The sequence below is a fragment of the Pongo abelii genome, chromosome 3 (assembly GCF_028885655.2).
Source record: "Pongo abelii isolate AG06213 chromosome 3, NHGRI_mPonAbe1-v2.0_pri, whole genome shotgun sequence".
NCBI lineage: Eukaryota > Metazoa > Chordata > Mammalia > Primates > Hominidae > Pongo > Pongo abelii.
The window spans coordinates 180,173,404-180,190,768 of NC_071988.2; the positions used below are offsets into that span (position 1 = coordinate 180,173,404).

The 17,365-nt window shown below is 39.6% G+C and overlaps 1 protein-coding gene across 1 annotated transcript in view; it reads right to left on the minus strand.

Moving 5' to 3' along the window:
* The window catches only part of GASK1B (golgi associated kinase 1B), a 59,610-nt gene extending 50,303 nt beyond the window's left edge, over positions 1 to 9,307 (minus strand). Inside the window, exon 1 of the mRNA XM_054553272.1 lies at positions 9,238 to 9,307. The gene's annotated coding sequence lies outside the window, so the exon portion shown is untranslated. The remainder of the gene's footprint in view (positions 1 to 9,237) is intronic.
* Positions 9,308 to 17,365: the final 8,058 nt, after the last annotated feature.

Genomic DNA, 17,365 nt, shown 5'->3' on the forward strand with positions numbered 1-17,365 from the left:
GACCCCACTTTGAGCCTGGCTCTGGCTGTTCCAAGGTAGTGGAGAGAGAGAAGCAATAATAGCAGAAATGGCCTTGCTACTCCATTGATACTGCTGCAAATTGACTTATAAGCTCTCCAGGTTTGGCAGGTGTGTAAAGCTGACTCTGCGATAGTTACTTCAAAGACACCACTATCAAAGCATCTCTCTAGCTGGCTGTTGATGGCCCCTTAGTCCCTTGGAACTTGGTAGCCCCCTGTTCTGTTGAGATCACCTCATCTCTCCAGGCTGTTCTCTTAGGCAGCATTTAAGCTGACCCACAGGCTGGTTTTCTAACTTGGGCCTCTGTGTACTGCCCCACAAGTGATCCAATGGACATGGTCACCATCATTTGCTCCAGCAACCTCAGACTTCCCAATGCAGCAACCCACCTCCCTTAGCACAGCAGATCCATATCTTATTTTCGAATGTGGAAGCAATTGCCATCAATTGCTCATGGTCTCTGTTGAAACTGAATGGAAAGGTGTTTTTTGCCATCAGGTAGCATGGGACACAGAGAAGTTTAATTTAGTTTTAGAAAAATAAAGCTAAATTCCTTGAACGAGTGTTTGAAAATTTGTCACCACAATATAACATTCATGTATAACTTACAATATAATCTGTGAGTGCACATATAGAACTCAAAGCATTCATTATTATTATTATTAGATCAGAGAGACTAATAATTCTCATGCCTAAAGTACTTTCTCTTCTTAAAAAACAATGAGAGAAATAAAGTGAAAAAGTAGACAGTAAGATAATGGCAGGGATCATTAGAATTACCTGGGGACTTTTTATATCTTTATGGAGGGGCAAGGATGGTGATGGAGAAAAAACATGAGCAGAGCAGGATTGCGGGAATGTTCTATTTCTTCATTTAGATGGGATTTACCTAAGTATGTTTATTTTGGGATAACACATTGACTATACATTTGTGATTTCCGTACTTTTCCATATTTATATATATCTTATCCTTCAATCTTATCCTTCAATATCAATTGGAAAAGGTGGTAGATAAATAGCTATTTATTTTATATTCTTTATACCTTGTATATATGTTATAAATCTATATAGAGAGTAGAACAAATGATTTGTTTACAATAAAAAATGCATATTACTTCAGTCACTTAAAAATTAAGTTTAAATATTAAAGAACAGTAAAATCCCTGAAAATTTCAAAAATATATGAGTGTCTAGGCCCCATCCATCTTCCCAGAGATTCTAAATGATCTAAAGTAGGGCCCAGGAATCCACAGTTTTAAAAGCTTCTAATGTGCGGAGTTATAATTCACTGTACTATGAGTTAAATACTTAGTTCTAGGAGCAAGTTAACACCTTTTTACAATTAAATGATGTCTTAGGTTTCACTGGCAATGAAGTAATCCATAAATCCTTCAAGGCTTCCAATAGTAAGATCCTAGTTTGGTAAAGGCTATTTGCCTTCAGTCTGGGACAACTCCTGGACCAGATTAGATAGTGAATCGGGCCTCACTCTTCCACCCACAGCACTCTCATTTTCCCCACTCCTGTCAGGTGTGTCAATTGCTGTGACTGTGTGGCAGCTTGCCCATCTCCTGAGAGCCCTTGGGAAAGTGAAGGACAATATATAAGGACTCCAATCACTGAAAAGCTAAGTATTAAGTTTTTCCTTGCCACTGTTGACCCAGGTTTGTTGTACAGATTGCAGACCTGCAGATGGATACCTTGTTCCTGGTTCAGTGCTGCCCAGGCTCCTCTACTGGGGGACCCTATCCCTTGCTCCTCATAGTCCTGATTTCTAGGACCATAACCCTATTATAATTAAAATCCCAGCATTAGCATAGGCTCCTGGCTACAACCTTTGCCCTACTTATTGTATGGAATTTGCTAATGCCTTTGCTATCCATTCCAACACCAGGCCTGGACAGCACCAAGCTGCCCTGCTTGCAGCTGAAAAACTTTTAACTTAATAGTCTTTGAAGTTTTGTCATAACAGTGTTAAATAGTACTCTATACTGTATCTGTCTTTTGAACTGTATGCAAAAGAAGTTACATTAAATATATTTTATAGAAATATGTGCACTTTTTATCTGACACTTGATTGCTCACCCCTAAGGACATCATTCCTGTTGACCTAAACTAGTACATCTATTTGCAGTAGGAGAAGTGGTTTTGGAGAAAATCACCCATCTCCTCAGAACTGGTCTTACAAGTCTATGAAGTAACACTATGTGCCATAGCCTAATCACTCATATATGACAAAGAGAACACCAAATAAGCATATTTCCAGCAGATAAAATGCCTGGCATTGCATTGTATTAGGTATTCTCTCCTCTGTCTACTATTATACCATGCACCTTCCTCCATTTTCCTGGTATGGAAATCTCCTGCAATAATCCATTTGCCTCATTTCCCTAGGAACGTTTGTTCCATTATTTGATGTTGTGTCTGTGTTAGAATGGTCCTGTCACATGACCAGAAGCTGGGCGATGTCTGCGTGAACATACCATGATATGGTAAACAGATAAAACGTATGACAGCCAATTTTGCATATATTTGAAATGATAGACACGTATAAAGTTACTATTTCACTTCTTAATAATTAGATAATTTATGCAGATTGGAATAATTTGCATTTGTTTATAGTTCTAAAACCTGATAATTCGGAGTCATCATGGAATAAAGTAAGAATTCGGAAAATTGGAGGTTGCCCTGGGTTTCTTCAAAAAGCCCCCACACAATCCAGACAACTAAGCTTCTCTATTTCAGAAATGGGCACTCAAGGTCTCGATACTCTTCTCCATCTCTGTCCCCAGGGCACACACACAAAGGAGAAACCAGGACAGACACACTGGCTCTAGGTCATTCTTGGCATAGACAGAACAACCCACGCAGCAGTAGTTTTCTGTGTTTGTAAAGGAGTAAAGATTGGATAAAACTGCTCAACCCTTGGGCTCCTTGCAGGAAACTAGTGGAGACCAACAAATTATTTTTTTTCTCTCCTCACCTAAAGTATAGTTTATGTAAAAGAAAAAAATCTACAGAGTACATTTAAAGGAAGGGAAGGCCCCTGGCTTCACTAGATTAAATTTGGAATGTTAGAAATGCATTGGGATTATAAACAAACACCTTAAAGTGCAGGAGAAAATGTAGAGAGAAATTTGGAATCCTTTATTCATCTGTATCTGGTAGTTTTGGAACTGAGTTGGATCACCTACTGAGATTCAGACATATATAGCATATCTGATACAATGTTGGGGTATGTAACTACATACACAGGTTTCAAGAATTGATAGCAAAACTGGATTGGAAAAGACAGACTGGGTTAATGTTACATACCCTACCCATTCACCCACGCCCACCTCCCCAGCACTATGGATTCAAGCACCAGAAAAGAACTACAGGAAGGCACTGATGGAGATATTTTCATACATTATTCTGTGCAATATCAAAGCATCAGCAGCCATTGGCTTGCAAGGTGAGAAAATATGATGCAGGGTCAGGGAGCATCTCATCCTCTCCATCACCTCTCAGGTATTGCAACTTCTGGAGCACGGGTGGGTAGCTCCCATGGTGTGTAATTCATGGTTACCATAGAAAGCAGCAACAGCAGCAGGTGCAGCAGTAAGTTACCCATAAGTAGCTGCACAGAGAGAAGACATCCATGAGAGAGGCTTGTGTGTGGTAACCAGAACTGCCTGGGTTATAAGCATATGAACTACAAGACTAAGCATCCCTAAGACACAATAAGTGCTTTTTGGAGAGGTGCTGAAGTTCTTGTTCTACGAAGCAGAGGGCAAAAGTCAGTGCAGTTCAAGTCACTCCTGCCAAAGAATGCTTGGTATCAATGGGCTAGTGAGACTTGGAGAAATGTACGTTGTACAACAGTTTAAAATGTATTGAAGACCTACTCAATGCTTGTCACTAAAGCTGGATTCTGTGGGGAGTATGCAATGTGTAAGGCACTGCCTGGACATTAACTGAACGAACAAATGCATGAATGAATGAACATACTAAGATGGTAAAACACATCCCAAGGCCAGTGGTTCTCAAAGTGTGGTCCTGGACCAGCAGCATCAGCTTCACCTAGAAATTTGTTAGAAATGAAAATCCTCAAAACCCACCTGAGACTTATGGAATCGGAAACTGGAGGACAGTCTTGTTTCAATACAGATATTGAAACAAGCCCTCCAGGTGACTGCCCCAGTGAGAAGCCCCAAAAAGAATGGGGCAGGCCAGGAGGAAGACAGAAAGATGCCAAAAGAAGAAGGACAGAAAAGCAAAAAGTTGGGAGGTGATTCAAAACAATATCTGCAGTTTATCTAAGGTCGTTCTATTCCTTTTCCCGTCTTTATGAGAGTTCCATTTCCTTCCTGATATTTTATCCTTTGGATCAAAAACACAGAATGTGTTAACATCACATACCCTGCCCAGCCACCCACTCTCACCTACTCAGCTCTATAGATTCAAGCCCCTTCTCAAAGCAAGTTCACAGCATGTAGAAACCAGAAAAGGAAGGAATTTGAGAGAGACTACAGCTCACAGCCCATGGAATGAAAACCAGGAGCACTCATGGCTGGGTGTGGAGGGACTGCCTAAGGAAAAATGCCAGAGAAAAATCAATCCTCAACAGCCCATCACCAGTTATGAATCCATAAAGACTCCTTTTATAGTAAAATCACACTGTTTTCCAAAAGGCAGTCATCGGGTTCCCATGGTCATGTAACATGTAGCATAGCCAAAAATTATAAGCCTAAAAGCTTTTGGTTAGAAGCTTGGAATGAGTTCCGAAATAAAAAGATGAAAAGATACCAAGGAGTATAACACAGAGAAAAAATTAAATATTTTTATAAGAATGAACATGTCGTTCTCTAAATATAACACACTCCAATTATTTTTCCACAGGAAATGACCAGTGCTTTGGTTAAGAATGCACATTATACTGCAGTTCTTTAGGGAATTAAGCCACCCTTGACTGAGGTAATCATCAGTTCAGAGGCAACTCCTTGTTTTATCTTTGCACTAGTTGCTTAGAGAAATAGCCAGACAATATAATTTATGACAATAAATCTGCATTCAACTGAGTTAATGAATTTGTAAACAAAAAGATTCCTATCTCAGGTAGGTGCTTTTGGCAAGATATTTAATTTTGCCCAGTTTCCTCATCTGAAAAGCTAAGAGCATTATATCTAGTACACAGAACGGTTCTAATAATTAAATTGCATGCTATATGTAAAGCACTTAGCACAGTGCTCAATATACTGTAAGATGTAATTGCTCATTCATTATTTTCTCTTTTCTTGGAAGGATGATACTAACGGCTAGGCACTCTCTAAAGAGATGTAAGACACTGTTGGTAAGACTCCTTGACCAACACACGATTTCAGGTTCAAGAAACAGTTGTATTATTAAGTTACTAATGCAGCAAATTATCCAGAATTTGCTTCACTATCTTCTTTTATACTTAACAAAAGACTTAAAATATAATCAGGAATGTAGTCTGCACGCTACTTTGGATTCAAATCTTTGGCCATTTTGCCTTTGAAATTTAGAACTAGTCTATGGTAACCTATATGAGGCTATAATGAGGTAAGTCATGGCAATGTAATTGAAATAGGGGGGTATCATAATTGAATACTTGTTTTACCTTTCTTAATAATGGCATCAATCTCATAGAGCTGGTGTGAGGATTAGATGAATACATGCAAGCCCTTACCATGCCAAAAAAAAAATCAGCTTTGTCATTATCAGGTGGGGAAAGACAGGCCTTAGAAATATTCATTTATCATGGTCAAAAGGAGATTCAGAGGTGGTCATGCCCATTTAGACTTTGATCAAGGGAGAGGTCACCCAATTATTGAATGGATTTAGTCAGTTCTCCTGGCAGGTATCTCCCTATTATGGAGAAACCTGTAATCGCTTATTAGAGACTGAAGTATTTGTTGTCATATCTTTAGACTCCTCTATTATTCTATTTTTTTCATTTAAAATATTTTTGGAGCAACTATCATGTGAGAGACATTGTGAAATCACTTTGGAAGTAGCAGTTAAAATGATATACAATGGCCTAGCAGTCAAGGGACTTATAGGATCCTACCTTCTAGGCTGGACTCCCTTCTCAAAATTTCATTTCTATCCTGTTATCCACCTTCTTCCTCATCTGCCACCCTGAGAATCTGCCCAAACCAAACAGAAATGTCTAGTTTCAGGTCTCAATTCTTCCCGTTCTATCTGTCTCAGTATAATTAAGTAGACCATGCCTACTTACCTCAAATATGTCAATTCTAATCATGCTAAATTTGTCTACCAAGTGACAGTATTGGACTGCTTTGGGTAGTTTTATAGATAATTCATTTTCATTGATAAATAATTCACCTACCAATCTGTCATAAGTTTCAAACTGAACCAAAGCTTATTTTCACTTATTCAATTATTGAATCATGGAAAAAAAGACATTCTTCTTTTCATTAAATAAGAAAAAAATGCTTTACAATTAATTGAATTTCAGCTAACAGGTGGATAGATTTCTTTCTAAAATATATAGCTTTATAAAATAAAAAAGTTTAATAAGTTGAGTTTGGAATTTCTGCAGCCAAAGCATTTAAGTGTCTGAGAGGCTTGGTGAACATAAGTTCATCACGAAACATTTTTATTTCTTTTCAAGTTTTCCACAGAGAGCACAATTCAAAATTAAAATGTATAACTTTCTGTTTCAAGCAGTATATATTGTCAGGCTGGAAACTCTCAAAGGCCCTCTTACCTAAAACCTAGACCCAGAATAAATAAGGAAAAAATGCATAAAATCCATTGTTTACAAATTTCCTAAAAATGAAAGATTCTGAAATTTAAAACTTCCATAAATGACATCAAGGTATCTGCGGTTAATATTAGAAATCACAAGCATACAAAGAAAAAAAAAACACAGAGAGAGAGAGAGAATTTTTGGAATTATTTGAATCCAAACATAAGTATAGATAGATAAATATAAACTGTTTAAAGGAAGACAAAGGGAACGTGCAACAAAAGGTTTTAAAAATGATTGGGTACACATTAAAAAGAAATCTTAAAATAACATTTAGAAATGATAAAACTGTTCAAATTAAAATTCACTGGATAAAATGTTGGGCCCTGGAATCAACAGTGTAGCTTACATTTAACTAAACCTCCTACCAAAAATAAGTTTTAAAATTGGAAAAAATATATATATAAACAATCCTCTAAAGGCATTGGAGAGCCAGTGCAAGTAATATTGAGCAGCTAGAATCCTTGAGAAAGGGAAGCACACAAGATGTATTCAACATTCACCTCGGAATTTTCCTGGGGGCATTTTCCAAGTTGTGGTGAAGGCGAAAAGAGCCCAAGAAGAAAGCAGGAGTCTCACACGTCAGAGGAGACAAAGTCTGGCGTTTCAGGACGCCAAAGGAGCTGTGATTTGAGGAGCAAACTGTTGAAAAAGACAGGAAGCTAAGAGAGTGTCCCCAAATCTGCATCCTAATTTCCCTCAAATTGTGGGTAAATTTTTGACTTGTGCATGTACAAGGCAAGCCTTCAAGATATGTAGTGGGAAACAGCAAACAGAAAGCTTGAATGCTGAGCAGAGATTTCAGCAGCTGAACGGCACTGAGGAGTCAGAGATTAGAATTAAATCCAGAGGGAGCGTGCTAAACCTAGGTCCAGGACTTGGGCAAAGCTACTTTCTAAGATTAATGGTCACATCCTGTAAGTAGCAAATTAAAAAGGTCAAGTATAACAAAGCTTAAAACTAAGTCTCAACTGGATCAAAGTCATTCACTGAAGTGCTGAGAGGTGACAGCCTGTGGGCAGTCCTCACAGCCCTCGCTCGCTCTTGGCGCCTCCTCTGCCTGGGCTCCCACTTTGGCGGCACTTGAGGAGCCCTTCAACCCACCGCTGCACTGTGGGAGCCCCTTTCTGGGCTAGCCAAGGCCAGAGCCGGCTCCCTCAGCTTGCAGGGAGGTGTGGAGGGAGAGGTGCGAGTGGGAACCAGGGCTGCGCGTGGCGCTTGCGGGCCAGCTGGAGTTCCGGGTGGGCGTGGGCTTGGTGGGCCCCGCACTCGGAGCAGCCGGCCGGCCCTGCCGGCCCCGGGCAATGAGAGGCTTAGTACCCGGGCCAGCGGCTGCGGAGGGTGTACTGGGTCCCCCAGCAGTGCCAGCCCACCGGCGCTGCGCTCGATTTCTCACCAGGCCTTAGCTGCCTTCCCGCGGGGCAGGGCTTGGGACCTGCAGCCCGCCATGCCTGAGCCTCCCATCCCCTCCGTGGGCTCCTGTGCGGCGGGAGCCTCCCTGATGAGCGCCGCCCCCTGCTCCATGGCGCCCAGTCCCATCGACCACCCAAGGGCTGAGGAGTGCGGGCGCAGGGCGCGGGACTGGCAGGCAGCTCCACCTGCAGCCCCAGTGCGGGATCCACTGGGTGAAGCCAGCTGGGTTCCTTAGTCTGGTGGGGACGTGGAGAACCTTTATGTCTAGCCCAGGGATTGTAAATACACCAATCCACACTCTGTATCTAGCTACTCTGGTGGGGCCTTGGAGAACCTTTATGTCTAGCTCAAGGATTGTAAATACACCAATCAGCACTCTGTATCTAGCTCAAGGTTTGTAAACACACCAATCAGCACCCTGTGTCTAGCTCAGGGTTTGTGAATGCACCAATCGACCCTCTGTATCTAGCTACTCTGGTGGGGAAGTGGAGAACCTTTGTGTCTAGCTCAGGGATTGTAAACGCACCAATCAGCACCCTGTCAAAACAGACCAGTGGGCTCTACCAATCAGCAGGATGTCGGTGGCGCCAGGTAAGAGAATAAAAGCAGGCTGCCCCAGCCAGCAGTGGCAACCCGCTGGGGTCCTCTTCCACACTGTGGAAGGTTTGTTCTTTAGCTCTTTGTGGTAAATCTTGCTGAGCGTGGAAGGTTTGTTCTTTAGCTCTTTGTAGTAAATCTTGCTGCTGCTCACTTTTTGGGTCCACGCTGCCTTTATGAGCTGTAACACTCACCATGAAGGTCTGCAGCTTCACTCCTGAAGCCAGCGAGACCATGAGCTCACCCGGAGGAACAAACAACTCCAGACTCGCCGCCTTAAGAGCTGTAACAGTCACTGCGAAGGTCTGCAGGTTCACTCCTGAGCCAGCGAGACCATGAACCCACCAGAAGGAAGAAACTCCGAACACATCTGAATATCAGAAGGAACAAACTCCGGACATGCTGCCTTTAAGAACTGTAACACTCACCGCGAGGGTCTGCGGCTTCATTCTTGAAGTCAGTGAGACCAAGAATCCACCAATTCCGGACACAGTGCTTTATAACTAAAAAACAAAAACAGCACTTTTATGGGAACATCATATAGAGAATGTACAGTATGCTATCTATATTCTGAAAAGCAACTGAAAATTATAAAACATGCCAAAAATAACAACGGCAAATGACCAACACAGAGGGAAAAGGGGGGAAATTTAGAAATAAATTAAAAAAAAAAAAAACCCAGGCTCCATCCTTCAGGAACTCCAGGAGACCGGCATGCAGCTGCTGTCACTGCAGCCTGAGCCTAAGCCTGACCCATCACCTCTGCGTCACTTCCTGTGCCTGCACGCACGCTCCGTCTGCGTGCCCGATTTCCGGGCTCTGTGCTACTGGAGCCCCTGGCTCTTGCAGCTCACAAACCTGGGAAGCCGCCTCTATCCGAAGGCCTTTTTCCTGTGCTGTCTGCGCAAGCTGCCTTCTGCCTGCCTGCCCACCAGAGCATGACCAACGTGGTAGGCTGCCAGTGGCCATCTCCATAAAGGCAACTAACTGAAAGTTTCATACTGGAAGCTCTTTGGCTGGCACTCCCACAGTTCTATGAAATAAACTTACTTAAAGCTCTATGAAGTATGAAAACTCTGCCCTGCTCTTTTACTTGCACAAATTTTGTTTGGCACATTAGAAGAGAGAAAAGGACGGCTTGTGATGGCATTATTAACTAATGGGGCACTGCAATTTTTACCAGGAGATGAGCCATGCTTAGAAGACTCAGACTTTTTAGAAAATCATTTCTCCACTTAAAAAAAAAAAAAATTGAAGGAAGGCAAGAAATTTCACAACATAGTGATAACAGTCACCATCTTTATAGTATCCATATAACTATTCAAAAATAAAACATTTTTCCTAAGACCTATATGGTAAGTCAGTAGATAGGAGGCTTTTGTAAAGTGCTACTTACTGGTAAGCTGACTTATATGAAGTAGTCCTAATGAGTAATGAGGGTTGACTAGTCTTGTTTGAAACTGTGCCTGTGAAAGTTATAGCAGTCTTATTTAAAGTGTATTATGGTGCTCTCTTGCTTAATTGAATCTTTAACATTGTAATATGCCACAACTATAAAGTATTAATAATATTGTTACCAAAACAAGAAAAAATTATTTTATTATGTCAAAAGTTTAAATAAGATGTTCTACTGCCATTTTTCTAACTGTCCAGTGTATTAGCACTCCTTGATGTGCTTAGAAGGTGGATCCATGAATTCCTTAGACTTTCTGCCAGAATTTAAAAGTGTCTGATTAAATGGTGAACAGTAAGTAGACTGAGGCAAATTTCCAGTGATGTTGTCTTTTTTTTTTTTTTTTTTTTTTTTGCTATGCCTTTAGCTTGAGGATTACAGCACAATTCTGTTTAAAACCAAATGGCATTAGTTCTTATCTATTCCTCAGATTGGAAATCTATTTTAAGTCAGTATTTTAAAGAAATATGAAGCCATAACAAAAGCTACCATTATTTTTGCTCTGAAGTGCTAGTTAATGAATTCAAAGAAGATAGAGAGATTTAGAACTATTCATCATTTAATGTTTAATGAAATTTATTTTCAGTATATTTTATATGGGTAATTTTTTTTACCGCCTCTAAAGAGGAATAATATTTATTGATTAAAAGTGAAAAATAATGATTTAGACACCAATTCTTTTTCAGCATCTTTGACTATATTATGCATTGTACAGTGGATTTTATTCTTCATGAAATTTTTTAGTTTCCTTACCGGTAAGATAGAGATAATGACTTAGAGAGAGTTCTACAGGAGACTCAGACTTTAAAATACTTAGATTGATCGATAAAAGAAAGTAAAGCAAAAGATAAGGAGTGGGAGAATTTCAACAGAAAATTAGAAGCTATAAAAAATCAGTGGGACCAGGCGCAGTGGCTCATGCCTGTAATCTCAGCACTTTGGGAGGCCGAGGCGGGTGGATCACAAGGTCAGGAGTTTGAGATCAGCCTGACCAACGTGGTGAAACCCCATTTCTACTAAAAATACAAAAATTAGCCAGACGTGGTGGTGTGCTCCTGTAATCCAAGCTACTCAGGAGGCTGAGGCAGGAGAATCGCTTGAACCCAGGAGGTGGAGGTTGCAGTGAGCCAAGATTATGCCACTGCACTCCAGCCTGGGTGAGAGAGTGAGACTCTGTCTCAAAAAAAAAAAAAAAAATTAAGTGGACATTCTTAGTCTGAAATTTTTTAGAAATCTGAAATTTAAAAAAATTTATTTGGTTTTAAAGGCAGATAGAACAAAGCAGAACACGAGGTTTATGAAATTAAAAACAGGTCCCTAGAAAATATTAAATATAAAAGCAAAGTATTAGAAAAATAAATAGAAAAAAATTAAAACCAGGTGTTTAAGATATGTATTGGACACAGTTAAAAAATCAAACATAAGTGTAACTGGATGACCCAAAGAAAAGAGAAAGACATGGTGGCAGAACAATATTTTAAAAGATGATGATAGAATTTTCAAACTCAAAAAACTCATCAACCCAAAGATTAAGTAAAATCATTGAATTCAATACAAGATATGTACAAGGAAATTATCAATAAACACCTCATAGTTCACTTATTAAAAAAACAAAATATATACAATTGAAAAGAGAATTTATAAACTAAAAGGTAGGTCAGAAGAAAATACCCAAACAGACACACGGACAGTTAAGAGGATGGAGAATCCAGAAAGGGCATGAGAAACTTATCAGATACAATTAAAAGGTTTACTCAAGGTACAGAAAGAAAGGAGAAGAAAATGGGACTAAAACAATATTTGAAAAGAAAGTAGCCAAGAATTTTTCAGATTTAAGAAATGCTACAAACCTCCAGAAGGATAAACACATTTCCATTTTATAAGAAGCAAGCAATATAAAGTTTGGATAATTAAGGTTTCATTGTATTTTTATGGAATATTAGAACTGGAAGAGTCCTAAGAAATAAACTAAATATAACCCACTGATTTTATAGAAGCAGCAGCTTGAGGGGCCTATCAGTAAATAACTTGAGAGTCAGACAGAATCAGAACTCTTAAATTCAAATTAAGTGATATTTTCACTATACAAGACTTTCTCTCCTATTTAATTTTCTTAAATCAACAGCTTTATCAGAAGATATAGAGCATTCTATCATTTTAAATATAGATTTTCCTAAACTACTTTTTAAATCTTTCTTGTTGACTTTCATAATGTCAGGTATATTGATAGTGAGAAAGAGTAATGTTAGTCACTTGTTCAAGATCACATGTTAGAGGCAGATCAGGGACTGAAATTCAGGTCTCTGAACTTTCAAGCACAGAGTGTTTTTCACATGTACTTTGTTTTTTTAGATGGCATTTGAGCGCTGCAACTGAAACCAAAAACTACTGTTCACCTTCATTTTTAGCTTTAGCTATTATTTGTTGTGTGATCCATACAATTTTTTTGCTTGTTTTGTTTTGTTTTGAGACAGAGTTTTGCTCTTGTCATCCAGGCTGGAGTACAGTGGCATGATCTCGGCTCACCACAACCTCTGCCTCCTGGGTTCAACCAATTCTCCTGCCTCAGCCTCCCAAGTAGCTGGGATTACAGGTGCCCGCCACCTCACCCTGGTAATTTTTTGTAATTTTTAGTAGAGATAGAGTTTCATCATGTTGAGCAGGCTGGTCTGGAACTCCTGACCTCAGGTGATCTGCCCACCTCGGCCTCCCAAAGTGCTGGCATTACAGACGTGAGCCACCGCACCCGACCGATCCATACAATTTCTAATCCAATTCTCTGTATTATGTGAAAGGCAGGTGGAGGAGTACAGGAGAGAATGGAGAAAGGAACTATGATTTATTGATAGTAGACATCTGCCTTTTGTCTACCTAAGATTTTTTCCTCATTTTTTCTAGTAATAGACCCCATCACTGTCCGGGATGTAAGAATGAATACATACATGGCTAAGCTATGGCAAAAACAGTATATCTCCCTGTTAGGACAGCAATTGGCCCATGGTTGAGAACTTTCCTCAAGCTTGGAATATTAGCCTTCTTCCAGGACTTTTACATTGAGAACATTTACTCTCTAGTCATGAAACGATGAGTTTATCATCCCAGGAAGAGGGATAGTGCACATCATTTCAGCCAGCTTGAGAAAATGAAGTCACTGTTTAGAAATAAGCACAGGAAGAGAAGGAAGAGAATAATACAGATTAGAGCCTCTAGCTCGATGTTCCATCTTCCCTGTCCTTACCATAATTACTGTGCCAATAAATTTACCCTTTTGCCTAACAAGCTCAAATTGAGTTTCAGTCACTTTCATTTCAAAGATTTTTTATTGATGCAGAGATTTGTACAGATGGTCCCCAAGTTATGGCTCAACTTACAATTTTTCAACTTTACAATGATGCAAAAGCTACATGCATTCAATAGAAACCACACTTTGATCTTTTCCGAGGCTATAGATATGAGATGATAATCTCCCGTGATGCTGGGTGGCAGTAATGAGCCACAGCTCCAAGTCATGTGACCATGAGGACTGAAAAATGATACTGTACTCTATCATGTACTATATTCAATAAACTACATGATATATTCAACACTTTATTATACAGTAATCTTAAGGTTAGATGATTTTGCCTGACCATAGGCTAATGTAAGTTTTCTGAGCATATTTAAAGTAGGGTAGGCTAAGCTATGATATTTGGTGGCTAGGTGTATTAAATGCATTTTCGATTTAGAATATTGTGAATATATAATGGTTTATCAAAGAGGTAGGTCTAGGAGTATTTATACTTAGAACTGAAATCTTGTCAATTACAGACTTTAAAATGTGGAACTTGCTGAAATAAGATGGCATGGGAACAATGCAAATCACTCCATCCCCATCTGGGGGTACAATGTGCCTGTTATGTAATGGAGTAGTTTGAATAGTGCCTTCCAAAAATTCATATCCACCTGGAACCTCAAAATATAACCTTAATTGGAAATGGGGCCTTTGCAAATGTAATTAAGTTGAGGTCATACCGAATTACAGTGGGTCCTAAATCAAATGACTGGTGTCCCTATAAGAAGAGGAGGGGCCACAGAGACACAAAGAAGAAGTCCATGTGAAGATGGAGGCAGAGACTGGAGTGATGCAGCTACAAACCAAGGAAGCCAAGGATTGTGAGAACTGCCAGAAGCTAGGGAAAGGCAAGGAAGTATTCTTCCCTGGAGTCTTCACCAGGAGCATTCCCCGCTGATACCTTGATTTCAGACTTTTAACCTCTAGAACTGTGACAGAATAAATTTCTCTTGTTTTTAACCACCCATTTTGTGGTAGTTCCAGGAAACTGGTACATGTAATAACAAAACAGTTGGTTAAATCATTGCCTATTGCATTTAGGATTCAGACAACATGCCTGCTATGTCTGAAATTTTAGAAAATAGAGAAATAGGCAGATACTTCACCATGTTCATACTTCTTATAGATTGCAAGAAGATGCTGGAGAGAAATAAGCTTTAGTTAAAACCGACTCATCTGAAGAAGACTCAGAATATTCAACTCATAAAACAGGTGACAGATGTAGGTTTTGTGGGTCTGACAATCATACAGTTTGGAGGACCCTTTTTAACTAAAAGAATACAAATTTAGGTACTAAAGAGAATATTTACTTAGAAAATACATAAAAACAAGTTACAACATTTTAAAAGTTGATGAATACCATAAACATCACAATTTTAAAAATTTAACAAATTACTATTGTTAGTATCATCATTAACTGCCTGATACAGTTTTATAATATTTATTCTACATTTTTTGGCTTGATATTCTTTGAGAAGTTCTTTACGTAGCAATGATTTTTTTAATACTTTCTCTAGGGAGGATAGAAAAGTAACCTAGTCTTTAATATTATTTATTGCAATTTATTTTTTATTATTTAAATTTAGAAAATGTTTTTCTTTTTCATATCTAGTTATTGAATTTTGCTGCTTCTAAATATCTCCAGTTTCTTGCTCACATGGTTTTTTGTCTGGGAACAAGCCCTCAGAGAATCCCAACACTTTGATATAGCCGAGTATGCCTGCCCCCAACATAACACACACATACACACACACACACACAACTTCTGCAGCACCTGGTCTAACCTGTCCAGATTTCACTTATTTTCTTCACTCCTTCAAGTTTGGGATTTGTGATGTTAAATAGCTATGAAGCCTAATTCTTAGTTCCCCAGTCAGAGATGAGAGCAAGGAGTAGTTCAGGTTCTTCTCATTGGGGTTAAAGATAAGGTCCAGAGGCCAGGTGCGGTGGCTCACGCCTGTAATCCCAGCACTTTGGGAAGCCGAGGCAGGTGGATCACCTGAGGTCATGAGTTCCAGACCAGCCTGACCAACATGGTGAAACTCCGTCTCTACTAAAAATACAAAAATTACCCAGGTGTGGTTGCACGCACCTGTAGTCCCAGCTACTCAGGAGGCTGAGGCAGGAGAATTGCTTGAACCCGGGAGGCAGTGGTTGCAGTGAACCAAGATCGTGCCACTGAACTCCAGCCTTGGCTACAGAGCGAGACTCCAACTCAAAAAAAAAAAAAAAAAGATAAGGCCCAGATACTTGACTGGGTTCACCAATGGTTGTTCCTGGAGGCCAGGACAATGTAGAAATAGTCCTGATAGCCCGCTCTCTCAGACAACATGCCTGCTATGTCTGAAATTTTAGAAAATAGAGAAATAGGCAGATACTTCACCATGTTCATACTTCTTACAGATTGCAGGAAGATGCCGGAGAGAAATAAGCTTTAGTTAAAACCGACTCATCTGAAGAAGAATCAGAATATTCGACTCATAAAACAGGTGACAGATGTAGGTTTTGTGGGTCTGACAATCACACAGTTTGGAGCACCCTATTTAACTAAAAGAATACAAATTTAGATACTAAAGAGAATATTTACTTAGAAAATACATAAAACCAAGTTACAACATTTTAAAAGTTGATGAATACCATAAACATCACAATTTCAAAAACTCCATCCACAATGGAAAAACACCACCAGGCCTAAGAGTATAACCTTTAAGCTGGGGCAGCCCATTTGCTAATGTGCAGCCATGGCTGCTGCTTCCTCCCCAAAGGGGAAGTATAAGTAACAAGCACATGAGCTTAAGCTTCTTTAGGTTCATGATACATCCACCTCTGCATAGAGCTTGGGTTAAGATAGGCCCATTCTGCCATTGACCGGCAATCCTAGACAGTTGGACAGTCAGGAACTATGCTGACAACAAAGCTGAATTTTCTGCCTTCACAATATAAGATGCTTCATGATCTTCTCTGCTCTCCTTTCTCCGAGATTGAGTTCACTGTTACCTCCTCTTCCTCTGATTTATTCTCTCCCTGTACATCCAATAGTTACCTCTGCTTATTTGCAGTATTACACTTATTTCATGACACTGACATTTATTATTAGCTGTATGCTTTTTTTTTATTTTCAGGTGAAAAAAACACGAAAACCCAACTCAAGCTTCCACAAAAAGAAATTTGGTGGGTTGTGATCTCTAGAACATATAGAGGTAGAGTACGTTCATGCAGTTCAGTCAGGTCTGGCTGTGTTTCTCTGTGATTCTCTTGGCATTGCCCTTGTCCAAGGGCTGGTTTCATCCTCAGGCTGATTTTCCCCCTAATCACAAGGTAGCTGCCTGAAGCAGCAGACCTTACTGCTCCCTCTTTTATGTTTAAGTAAAAAAGATTATAAACATCCCACTGCCACTCAACATTTCTGAGCTTTGTGCAGAAGCCACTCTTAATAAAAGGGTGTCATATAGGTTTATGCCTTGGTTGCATGCTCACTGAAGAACCAATAACTATACTAAATGATTTTGAATTGTCCCTGGACTTGGCTATGGAATTGCCTGGCTGCTACACAGTGGGAAATGGTTAGATGTTGGGTATGCAAACAAAATGTCCATTATAATCATGGTGGATTCTCTTTTTATAAAACTGTGAGATCCTAGAAGATAAAACCATGAGGTCCTGGAAGATAGAGACATTGTTGATTCACCTCTGTATCTTCAGGTCCTAACCTATGGCTGGCATATAATGAATATATCGATAGCCACCTGAAACAAAATAATAATTGATTCTC